The sequence below is a fragment of the Hippopotamus amphibius genome, chromosome 3, assembly GCF_030028045.1.
Source record: "Hippopotamus amphibius kiboko isolate mHipAmp2 chromosome 3, mHipAmp2.hap2, whole genome shotgun sequence".
Lineage (NCBI taxonomy): Eukaryota > Metazoa > Chordata > Mammalia > Artiodactyla > Hippopotamidae > Hippopotamus > Hippopotamus amphibius.
This window is the reverse complement of record NC_080188.1, coordinates 116935136-116947540: the sequence shown is the minus strand read 5'-3', so window position 1 is coordinate 116947540 and position 12405 is coordinate 116935136.

The following is a 12405-nucleotide window of genomic DNA, read 5'->3' as shown; positions in this document are numbered from 1 at the left end:
GAACAAGATAAGGGTGTCCATTCTCACTTTTATTATTCAACATAGCTTTGGACGTTTTAGCCACAACAATCACAGAAGAAAATGAAATAAAAGGAACGAAAATTGGAAAAGAAGAAGTAAAATTGTCACCCTTTGCAGATGATGTGATTATACATAGAAAACCCTAATGATTTTACCAGAAAAGTGCTAGCAATAATCAATGAATATAGTAAAGTAGCAGGGTACAAATTTAATGCACAGAAATCTTTTGGATTCCTTTACACTAATAATGAAAGAGCGCAAAGAGAAATTAAGGAAACTCTCCCATTTACTATGGCAACAAAAGAATAAACCTGCCTAAGGAGGCAAAAGACCTGTATTCAGAAAAGTATAAGACACTGATGAAAGAAATCAAAGATGATACAAACAGATGGAGAGACATACCATGTTCTTGGATTGGAGGAAACAACATAGTGAAAATGACTGTACTACCCAAAGCAATGTACAGATTAAATGCAATCCCTATCAAATTACCAATGGCAATTTTCACAGAACAAGAACAAGAAATCTTAGCATTTGTATGGAAATGTAAAAGACCCCAAATAGCCAAAGCAATCTTGAGAAGGAAAGATGGAGTAGGTGGAATTAGGTTTCCTGACTTCAAACTATACTACAAGGCTGCAGTGATCAAGACAGTATGGTACTGGCACAAAAACAGAAAGGTAGATCAATGGAACAGTATAAAGAACCCAGAGGTAAACCCATACACATACGGGCACCTTATCTTTGACAAAGGAGGCAGAAATATACAACAGAAAAAAGACAGCATCTTTATAAGTGGTGCTTGGAAAATTGAACAGCTACATGTAAAAGAATGAAACTAGAACACTTTCTAACAGCATACACAAAAATAAACTCAAAATGGATTAAAGACCTAAACATAAGGCCAGACACTGTAAAACTCCTAGAGGAAAACAGGCAGAACACTCTATGACATCCATCAAAGCAAGATCCTTTTGACCCACCTCCTAGAATCATGGAAATAAAATCAAGAATAAACAAAGGGAACCCAATGAAACTGAAAAGCTTTTGCACAGCAAAAGAAACCATAAATAAGACAAGAATACAATCTGAAGAATGGGAGAAAATACTTGCCAATGAAGCAACGGACATAGGATTAATCTCCAAAATATACAAGCAGCTCATACAGCTTAATATGAAAAAAGCAAATAAACTAATTCACAAATTGGCGGAAGACCTAAATTGACATTTCTCCAAAGAAGACATGCAGATGGCTAACAAACAAATGCAAAGATGCTCAACATCACTAATCACTAGAGAAATGCAAGCCAAAACCACAATGAGGTATCACCTCACATCAGTCAAAGTAGCCATCATCAAAAAAATATAGAAACAATAAATTTTTGGAGGGGGTGTGGTGAAAAGTGAACTCTCCTGCACTATTGGTGGAAATGTAAGCTGGTAGAGCCACTATGGGAGACAGTTTGGAGATTCCTTAAAAAAACTAAAAATGGAACTACCATATGACCCAGCAATCCCACTACTGGGCATATACCCAGAGAAAACCATAATCCAAAAAGAAGTATGTACCATAATGTTCATTGCAACACTATTTACAATAGCCAGGACATGGAAGCAACCTAAATTCCCAACAACAAATAAATGGATAAAGAAGATGTTTCACATATATACAGTGGAATATTAGCCATAAAAAGGAACAAAATTGAACTATATGTAATGAGTTGGATAGATTTAGAGACTTTCATACAGAGTGAAGTAAGCCGGAAAGAGAAAAACAAATACTGTATGCTAACTCATATATACAGAATCTAAAAAATTGGTACTGATAAACACAGTGACAGGGCAAGAATAAAGATGCAGATGTAGAGAATGTACTTGCAGACATGCGGTTGGGTGGAGAGGTGCTAAGGGGAAGTTGAGATGAAGCGAGAAAGTAGCATAGACATAGATACACCATCAAATGTAAAACAGAGAGCTAGAGGGAAGTTGCTGCATAACAAAGGGAAATCAACTCTATGATGGGTGATGCTTTACAGGGCCAGGACATGATGTATGGGAGGGAGTCACAGGAGGGAGGGGATATGGGGATATATGTAGAAATACAGCTGATTAACTTTGGTGTACCTCAAAAACTGGTACAAGAGTTTAAAGTATTTATATGCCAATAAAGAGCTTAAAAAAAAATCAGCTGATGGCTCCTGATTTCTTCGGTCCACTAACTGAGATGTTTGCATCTGCTTTGGTTCCTGTGTCTCAGATCCACAATACTCTTCCAATAAATCTCCCCTGTCCATGAAGTCAATTGGAGATGGGCTCCTCACATATGTGGCTCAAAAGAAGTTCTAGATCCTGCCCGATTTGGATGAAGCTCACCCATGCAAACAGTCACAAATTCTATTAGCACCATTGGGAATGGAATTGTTTACTCTACTGAGAATAGGACTTTGCAGAGCACCAAAGTCCACCACCATCCCTGGGTGGGAGTGCCCTACATGTTAGTGTGTGCTTGGAAAGGGCCTGATTGATGCCTGAAGCAGCCGCAACATTACACTGTTGGAGCCAGAACAATCCTATTGTTTCCCCAAGCATAAACTGAGCTATACAGCCTAAAGAAAACAACACCCAGGATCCTAATCTCTGACCTGTTCCAGTTCTCTGTTCCCCCATAAATGCTGGGTGGATGACACATAAGCTGAAGAACAGTTATACCACAGAAGTCCTGAGGGTTCAGAGCCCCACATCAGGCTTACTAACCTGGCAGTCCAGCAATGAAAGGAGGAATCCCCAGAGAATCAGACTTTGAAAGTCAGCAGAATTTGATTGTAGGACCTCCACAGGACTGGGGGAAACGGAGACTCTACTCTTGGAGGGCACACAAAAAAGTGTGCTCACCAAGACCCAGGGGGAAGGAGCAGTGACCCCATAGGAGACTGAACCAGACCTACCTGCTGGTGTTGGAGGTTTACCTGCAGAGGTGGGGGGCAGCTGTGGCTCACTGAGGAGACAGAAGCACTGGCAGCAGGGGTTCTGAGAAGTGCTCACTGGCGTGAGCCCTCCCAGAGTCCACCATTATGTCCATCAAAGAGCCTGCAAGCTCCAGGGCTGGGTCACCTCAGGCCAAATGACCATCAGGGTGGGAACACAGTCCCACCCATTGGCAGACAAGCAGATTAAAGTGTCACTGAGCTCCACCCGCCAAATCAGATTAAAGTTTTACTGAGCTCCACCCACCCAGCCCAACCCACCATCAGTCCCTCCCATCAGGAAGCACACAGGGGGCTCCTAGACAGCTTCCTCCACAAGAGGGGAGACAGCAGAATCAAGCAGTATCAGCAGTATTTCATCTCGTGGAATGGAAAATCACAGGCACAGAAAGACAGAGAAAATGAAAAGGCAAAACACTTTGTACCAGATGAAGGGACAAGATAAAACAGCAGAAAAATAACTAAATGAAGAGGAGATAGGCACCCTTCCAGAAAAAGAATTCAGAATAATGATGGTGAAGATGATCCAGCACTTTGAAAAAAGACTTGATGCAAAGATCGAAAAGATGCAAGAAAAGTTTACCAAAGACCTAGAAGAATTAAACAACAAACAAAGAGAGATATGCAACACAATAACTGAAATGAAAAATACACTAGAAGGAACCAACAGCAGATTAACTGAGGCAGAAGGACGAATAAGTGAGCTGGAAGATAGAAGGGTGAAAATAACTGATGCAAAAAAGAATAAAGAAAAAAGAATGAAAAGAACTGAAGACAGCCTAAGAGACCTCTGGGACAATGTAAAACACACCAACATTCGCATTATAGGGGTCCCAGAAAGATCAGAGAGAGAGAAAGGACCTGAGAAAATACTGGAAGAGATTATAGTTGAAAACTTCCCTAACATGGGAAAGGAAATGGCTACCCAAGTCCAGGAAGTGCAGAGTCCCAGGCAGGATAAACCCAAGGAGAAACATGCCAGGACATATAGTAGTCAAACTCACAAAAATTAAAGACAGAGAAATGCTATTAAAAGCAACAAGGGAAAAAGAACAAATAGTATACAAGGGAACCCCCATCAGGTTCACAGCTAATTTCTCAGCAGAAACTCTGCAAGCCAGAAGGAAGTGGCACCATATATTTAAACTGATGACAGGGAAGAAACTACCACCAAGAATACTCTACCCAGCAAGGATCTCATTCAGATTTGATGGAGAAATCAAAAGCTTTACAGACAAGCAACAGCTAAGAGAATTCAGCACCACCAAACAAGCCCTACAACAAATGCTAAAGGAACTTCTCTAAGCAAGAAACATCAGAGAAGAAAAGAAACTACAGAAACAAAAACAAAACAATTAAGAAAATGGTAATAGGAACGTACATAATTACCTTGCATATAAATGGACTAAATGCACCAACCAAAAGACACAGACTAGCTGAATGATACAATAACAACACCCATATATATGCTGTCTGCAAGAAACCCACTTCAGACCTAGGGACACATACAGATGGAAAGTGAACGGATGGAAAAAGATTTTCCATGCAAATGGAAATCAAAAGAAAGCTGGAGTAGCCATATTCATATCAGATAAAATAGACTTTAAAATAAAAAATGTTACAACAGGCAAGAAAGGACACTGCATAAAGATTAAGGGATCAATCCAAGAAGATTAAATAACAATTATAAATATATATGCACCCAATACAGGAACACCTCAATACATAAGGCAAATGCTAACAACTATGAAAGAGGAAAACAATGGTAACACAATCATAGTGGGGGACTTTAACACCCCACTTACACCAATGGACAGATCATCCACACAGAAAATCAATAAGGTAACACAAGCTTTATATGGCACAAAAAATCAGCTTCATTTAATATTTATAGGACATTACATCCAAGAACAGCAGATTATACTTTCTTCTCAAGTGCACATGGAACATTCTCCAGCATAGATCATATTTTGGGTCATAAATCAAGCCTTGGTAAATTCAAGAAAACTGAAATCATATCAAGCATCTTTTCTGACCACAACACTATGAGATTAGAAATCAATTACAGGAAAAAAAAAAAACTGTAGAAAACACAACCATGTGGAGGCTAAACAATACACTACTAAATAACCAAGAGATCACTGAAGAAATCAAAGAGGAAATCAAAAAATACCTAGAGACAAATGACAATGAAAACACAATGATCCAAAACCTATGGGATGCAGCAAAGGCAGTTCTAAGAGGGAAGTTCATAGCAATACAATCTTACCTCAAGAAACAAGAAACATCCTAAAAAACCAATCTAACCTTACAGCTAAAGAAACTAGAGAAAGAAGAGCAAACAAAACCCAAAGTTAGCAGACAGAGAGGAATCATAAAGATCACAGCAGAAATAAATGAAATAGAGACAAAGAAAACAATAGCAAAAATCAATAAAACTAAAAGCTGGTTCTTTGAGAAGATAAATAAAATTGATAAACCTCTAGCAAGACTCATCAAGAAAAAGAGGGAGAGGATTCAAATCAATAAAATTAGAAATGAAACTGGAGAAGTTACAATGGACACCACATAAATAAAAAGCACCATAAGAGATTACTGCAAGCAACTATATGCCAATAAAATGGACAACTTGGATGAAATGGAGAGATTCTTAGAAAGGTATAATCTTCCAAGACTGAATCAGGAAGATATAGAAAATATGAACAGACCAATCACAAGGAATGAAATTGAAACTGTGATTAAAAATCTCCCAACAAATAAAAGTCCAGGACAAGATGGATTCACAGGTGAATTTTATCAAACATTTAGAGAAGAACTAACACCCATCCTTCTCAAACTCTTCCAAACAATTGCAGAGGAAGGAACACGCCCAACCTCATTGTATGTAGCCACCATCATCATGACACCAAAACCAGACAAAGATACTCCAAAAAAGAAAACTACAGACCAATATAACTGATGAATTTAGATGCAAAAATCCGCAACAACATACTAGCCAACAGACTCCAAAAACACATTAAAAGGATCATATACCATGATCAAGTGGGATTTATCCCTGGAATGCAAGGATTCTTCAATATACACAAATCAATCAATGTGATACAACATATTAACAAACTGAAGGATAAAAACCACATGATCATCTCAATAGATGCAGAAAAATCTTTTGACAAAATTCAACACCCATTTATGATAAAAACTCTCCAGAAGGTGGGCATAGAGGGAACCTACCTCAACATAATAAAGGCCATATATGACAAACCGACAGCAAACATCATTCTCAATGGTGAAAAACTGGAAGCATTCCCTCTAAGATCAGAAACAAGACAAGGATGTCCACTCTCGCCGCTACTATTTAACATAGTTTTGGAAGTCTTTGCCACAGCAATCAGAGAAGGAAAAAATAAATAAATAAAAGGAATCCAAATTGGAAAAGAGGAAAAACTGTCACTGTTTACAGTTGACATGATACTATACATAGAAAATCCTAAAGATGCCACCAGAAAACTGCTTGAGCTAATCAATGAATTTGGTAAAGTTGCAGGATACAAAATTAACACCCAGAAATCTCTTGCATTTCTGTACACCAACAATGAAAGATCAGAAAGAGAAATTAAGGAAACAATCCCATTCACCATTGCAACACAAAGAATAAAATACCTAGGAATAAACCTAACTGAGGAGGTAAAAGACCTGTACTCAGAAAACTAAAAGACACTAACGAAAGATATCAAAGACACAAACAGATGGAGGGACATACTATGTTCTTGGATTGGAAGAATCAACGCTGTGAAAATGACTATTTTACTGAAAGCAATTTACAGATTCAATGCAATCCCGATCAAAATACCAATGGCATTTTTCACAGAACTAGAACAAGAAATTTTACGATTTGTATGCAAATGCAAAAGACCCCGAATAGCAAAGCAATCTTGAGAAGAAAAGATGGAGTTGGTGGAATCAGGCTTCCTGACTTCAGGCTATACTACAAGGCTACAGTGATCAAGACAGTATGGTACTGGCACAGAAACAGACATATAGACCAATGGAACAGGATAGAAAGCCCAGAGATGAACTATGGTCAACTAATCTATGACAAAGGAGGCAAGTATATACAATGGAGAAAAGGCAGCCTCTTCAATAGGTGGTGCTGGGAAAACTGCACAGCTACATGTAAAAGAATGAAATTAGGACACTTCCTAACACCATACACAGAAATAAACTCCAAATGGATTAAAGACCTAAATGTAATGCCAGAGGCTATAAAACTCCTAGTGGAAAACATAGGAAGAACACTCTTTAATGTAAATAACAGCAAGATCTTTATTTATCCACCCCCTAGAATAATGGAAATAAAAACAAAAATAAATAAGTGGGACCTAATGAAACTTCAGACCTTCTGCACAGCAAAGGAAACTATAAGCAAGACAAAAAGAAAACCCTCAGAATGGGAAAAAATATTTGCAAATGAATCAACAGACAAAGGATTAATCTCCAAAATATATAAACAGTTCATGCAGCTCAATATCAAAAAAATAAATAAACAACCCAATCAAAAAATGGGCAGAACACCTAACTAGGCATTTCTCCAAAGAAGTCATCCAATTGGCCAAGAGGCACATGAAAACCTGCTCAACATCACTAATTCTTAGAGAAATGCAAATCAAAACTGCAATGAGGTATCACCTCACAGCAGTCAGAATGGGCATCATCAGAAAATCTACAAACAGTAAATGCTGGTGAGGGTGCGGAGAAAAAGAAATGCTCTTGCATTGCTGGTGGAAATGTAAATTGATACAGCCACTATGGAAAACAGGATGGAGGTTCCTTGCAAAATGAAAAATAGAACTACCATATGATCCAGTAATCCCACTACTGGGCATATACCCAGAGGTCACCATAATTCAAAAAGATACATGCACTCCAATGTTCATCGCAGCACTATTTACAATAGCCAGGACATGGAAGCAACCTAAATGTCCACCAATAGATGATGCATAAAGAAGATATGACACATACATACAATAGAATATTACTCAGCTGTAAAAACAATGAAACTGGGACATTTTTAGAGTCATGGACCTAGAGACTGTCATACAGAGTGAAGTGAGTCAGAAAGAGAAAAACAAATATTGTATATTAACACATATATGTGGACGATAGAAAAATGGTACACATCAACTGGTTTGCAAGGCAGAAATAGAGACAGATGTAGAGAACAAACATATGGACACCAAATGGGATAAGTGGGGAGGGTTGGGGGGGGAATGAATTGGGAGGTTGGGATACCAAATTGTACACTCTAAATATATGCAGTTTATTGTAAAAAATAAAAAAAAGAAAAAGTTAAAAGAAAAGAAAAAAAAAGAAAGAAAGAAATACAGCCTCAGGAAGATGTTGCCCAGGATGCAGGTCTCCAGCTCACTCGTGTTCTCCGTGCCCCTTTGAAACATGCTGACACAGGTGCCATGAGGACCCTGGAGGAGGTGGAAATACACACACATCAGTCTGATTTGTTACCTGCCATCCCCCTTAGTATCCAAATATGTTGGCTTCTTGCTTCTCTTTTCATCCTTTAGTTTGATCCCAGTGGTTGTCTCAGCATCTGGGGAAGTGCAGTGGTCTTTCAAGAACAAGAATGGCCAAGGCATGTGGTTGCTCTGAAGGAGGAGGGTGGGGTAGGAAAGGATTGGAGTTTGATATTACCAAATGCAAACTACTATACAGAGGATGCATTAAAAAAAAAAAAGGCCCTCCTGTATAACACAAGAAATATATTCAATATCCCATGATAAACCATAATGGAAAATATTAGGAAAAAATGTATTATATGCATATGTGAGTCACATTGCTGTATAGCAGAAATAAACAGAACATTGCAAATCAACTATACATCAACATAACCAAAAGAAAAAGAAAAACAAGGAGACAAATGCCACATAGTTACCCTGTTCTTTCCTTCTGACCCATGCTCTCTGTTTTCCCTGCAGAGAATGCCTTTTCTTCTCCCACTTCCCCACAACCTCTTCTTTAAGATTGTGCTCAGCCCCTCTAGGAAGACTTTCTGAACCCACACTCACCCTCCCTAGCCACTTCAGATTGTGTTGGGAGACTTACCCTGGTGCTCCCCTTGCCTGTAACCCTCATCACCCCTAATCTGGCCCCAGCTCCCCTTGGCACAGCCCAAGCAACTTCCCTTTTCTTGGAGTCCAGTGTAGATTTGCCTCAACCCAAGCATGAGGCTGGGGTTTCTTATTACTGAAATTCCCTGTATTCCTCAAATATATTTTTTCAGCCCATTAGCCTCCTGAACTCCCACAGGGAACTGATGTGAAGCCTCACCCCTGTGCAGGGGCTGTGCAGTCACTGTACACCCTTTTTTCATGTGAGCATCCGACCTCCCCACATAGGTGTGTGGTAGCACAACTCACAGAGGGGGAACAGGAGCTTAGCAAGGAGAGTTGCAGTTGCGGACTAGGGGAAACATGTATTGATATCCAACCATGACACTTTCAAGATGGGAAGGGAGACTGTAAATCATTATGGTGAGACAACACACTGAGACTGTCCCCAGCAAACCCCACATGTCACTTGTCCTATTTCAGGGATGGCTAGAGCTCACATTCTGTGTTCATCTCTCTGAGGGCATTGGTTAAACTGAAGCTCTTTTAGGGCAAAGACTCTTAATGATTCCTTCTCCACTGTGCCTCTAACCATTTCAGCATGGTGTTGTATCTCCATTTATTCCAGGATGATGGATGTCCCAGGCTGCCATTTGCTCTCATGTGCTTGGTTTTTGGGAGGCACTGGCCCAGCCTCATTGGATCAGAAGCATCTGTAGTGGTGGGGTTTGGCTTGCAGAGAATCCCCTCCTCCCAGCATCATCCCAAGGGTTCCTGCAAGTCCCAGATTTGAGAATCAGCCCCCAGGGTTGGCCCCTAACCTTCTAGTAACAGGCATGAGCAGGCATTGTGTATTCATTCCATTTATGGTGAAGATGATACTAGGCAGACTATTGATGCTGCAGCATGGAACCACATACTGTAAGAGAAAAAGGAGAGAGGTTGACCCAGCTGATCCCTGCTGTGTGGAAAGCCCCAGAGTTACCTTGTGGCATGTCCCTTCATCTGTTGATCAAAAGGCCTGGCATTGATGAGTTTCTGGATGATGGTGATCACTATAGTTGGACCAAGCAACAATGCAGTTCCAGTATCCATAATGCCCTGGCACCTGCAGGAACAACCAAGAAACACCCCCCAACCATGGTTATGCTGAAAGGTAGTTGCACAAAGTGGGAACCTGGATCATACTGAAATCTCCTTCCATGACATCCCCCCCTCCCTGACTGTCTCCACAACAGCACTTTGCTCATGTACTAATTCGGTTTCCCTTTTCTCTGGTCATAAAATCTTCTTTGAATTCCTTTGAGTTCTTGAATACACCAGGCTCTTATGGGACTCTGGGCCTTTTGTTGTGCTTGTTACCATTTCTAGAAGACCCCCAGCCCCTTTATCTAGCTAATTTTTCTTCATCTTCCAGGTTCAAGTTTAAATTTCACTTTTTCATGGAAGTCTTCCCCCAAACTACACCAGGCTGCTGTCTTGGTCTCTCTCTGTAGACTCTTACTCATTTGCAGCAAGTACAAAGCTGGTAAATCATTAAGTGTGTGACTCACGTCTTGTACATCTGCCTCACCAGATGTAAGGGCCAATTGTATCCTTAATGCCATCCTGAAGTGACCAGCACACAGTGTATGCACAAGGTATCTTATTTCAATGAATAAATGAGTGAGTGAGTGAGTGAGTGACAGAGAGAGTGAATGAGTGAGTGAGTGCAAAAGTGAAAAAAATGCATGAGGAATAACCAGAGACATGTGTCTGGTGTGTGAGCAATGATGGGTCAATGCATATTGTTAAGATGGATGTTCCCTAGAGCAGCAGATGCTCAGAGTGTTGAGGAGGGAGAAACAGGCTGCCCTGGGGGGAGGTTGTTTCCTAACACTGCCCCGTCACCCAGCTCAGACACTGAAATCCTGGCCAGGCTATGACCGAGGTAGCCCAGGGGTCTCCAAAGGATGTGTAAGCTTCTGTGTGAGGGTGTCATACAGAATCCCATCAGTTATTGCTCCTTGTTCTCAGGCCACTCCTGGATCCCAGCTTCCTGATTCTCTCTGTGTCCTCCCTTGCCCCACTGAATCCCCAGGATGGGGTGTATGTGTGGCAATGTGTAGGGGGAGTGTCTCTTTGTATGTGTTGCTTTCAGGTCTCAAGAATGTAATGCACCTCTCTCCACTGCTGGTATGCTTCTCTCTAAGGAGCCCAGTTTTCCCAATTTGTCCAGGACTTTCCCTGCTTTTAAACTAGCAGTTTTGTGCACTAAGGTCTCCCTCAATCCCAGGTAGCCCTGGGCAATTTTTTATCTGTTCAGGCTGGTGAAATTAACCCTTATCCTCTTTTCACTGCATATTAGGATCCTCAAACCATGCCAACTGCCTCACAGCACAGTGGATGCAGCCCTCTCTAGGCTGCACACAGGTCTCAGGACCCTGGTCAGAGCCCTGGGTAGGAGGCCTGGGGTGATTATGAGCCTATGGTTTATGTGTGTATCTGTGTGTTTGTGTCTCTTTGTATGTGTGTCTGTATGCGTATCTGTGTGTGTGTGTCTATCCCAATATGTCTCTATTTGTGTCTTTGTGTGTTTTGGTGTGTATCTGTTTTCCTGTGAAAGTTTATATGTGTGTCAATATGTGTGTTTATATGTGTCTCTGTTTGTTTATATGTGTCTTTGTAGTTGGAGGCTGTGTGTCTGTGTGTGACTGTGTGTTTGATGGTATATTTGTGTGTTTCTCCATGTGTCCATGTGCATGTGTGGGGGCATCACTTGGGGTGGCCCTCAGAGGGAGAGGCTTACCCATTCATGTTCAACTGCCAGTAGTCTGGTCCAAACATGTTGTCGCTATGGTCCACCCCACCAAACATCATCATACTGCCATTCTCCTTCCTGCTGCAGAGAGAAAGAAGACAGAGGGCTCCTTTCCAGAGAATAAAGACATTGTGTCTGAGGGCTGTGCTTATACACCCATCAGAGGTACGATTGTGGTTTACATTTTACACATGTGGAAATTGAGGCATGGATGGATTCATTACCTGACCAAAGTCGATCACCGAATAATGAATGGCAGAGAAGAGGTTCAAAGTTGTGAAGCCTGGCTGAGCTCCTACCTGCCACCCTTCTGAAGAGGGCCTGGTCCAGCAACCAGAGTGTTCAGAGATTCTCTCAGAGGACACCATGCCAGAGGGGTCTGGCCTCACCCTTCTGAAACCTGTCATTTCTCAGAAAAGCCTAGGTCTGAAGGCAGTAAGGGCGTGAGATCAGGCTCACTCAGTGTTGGTATCACAGG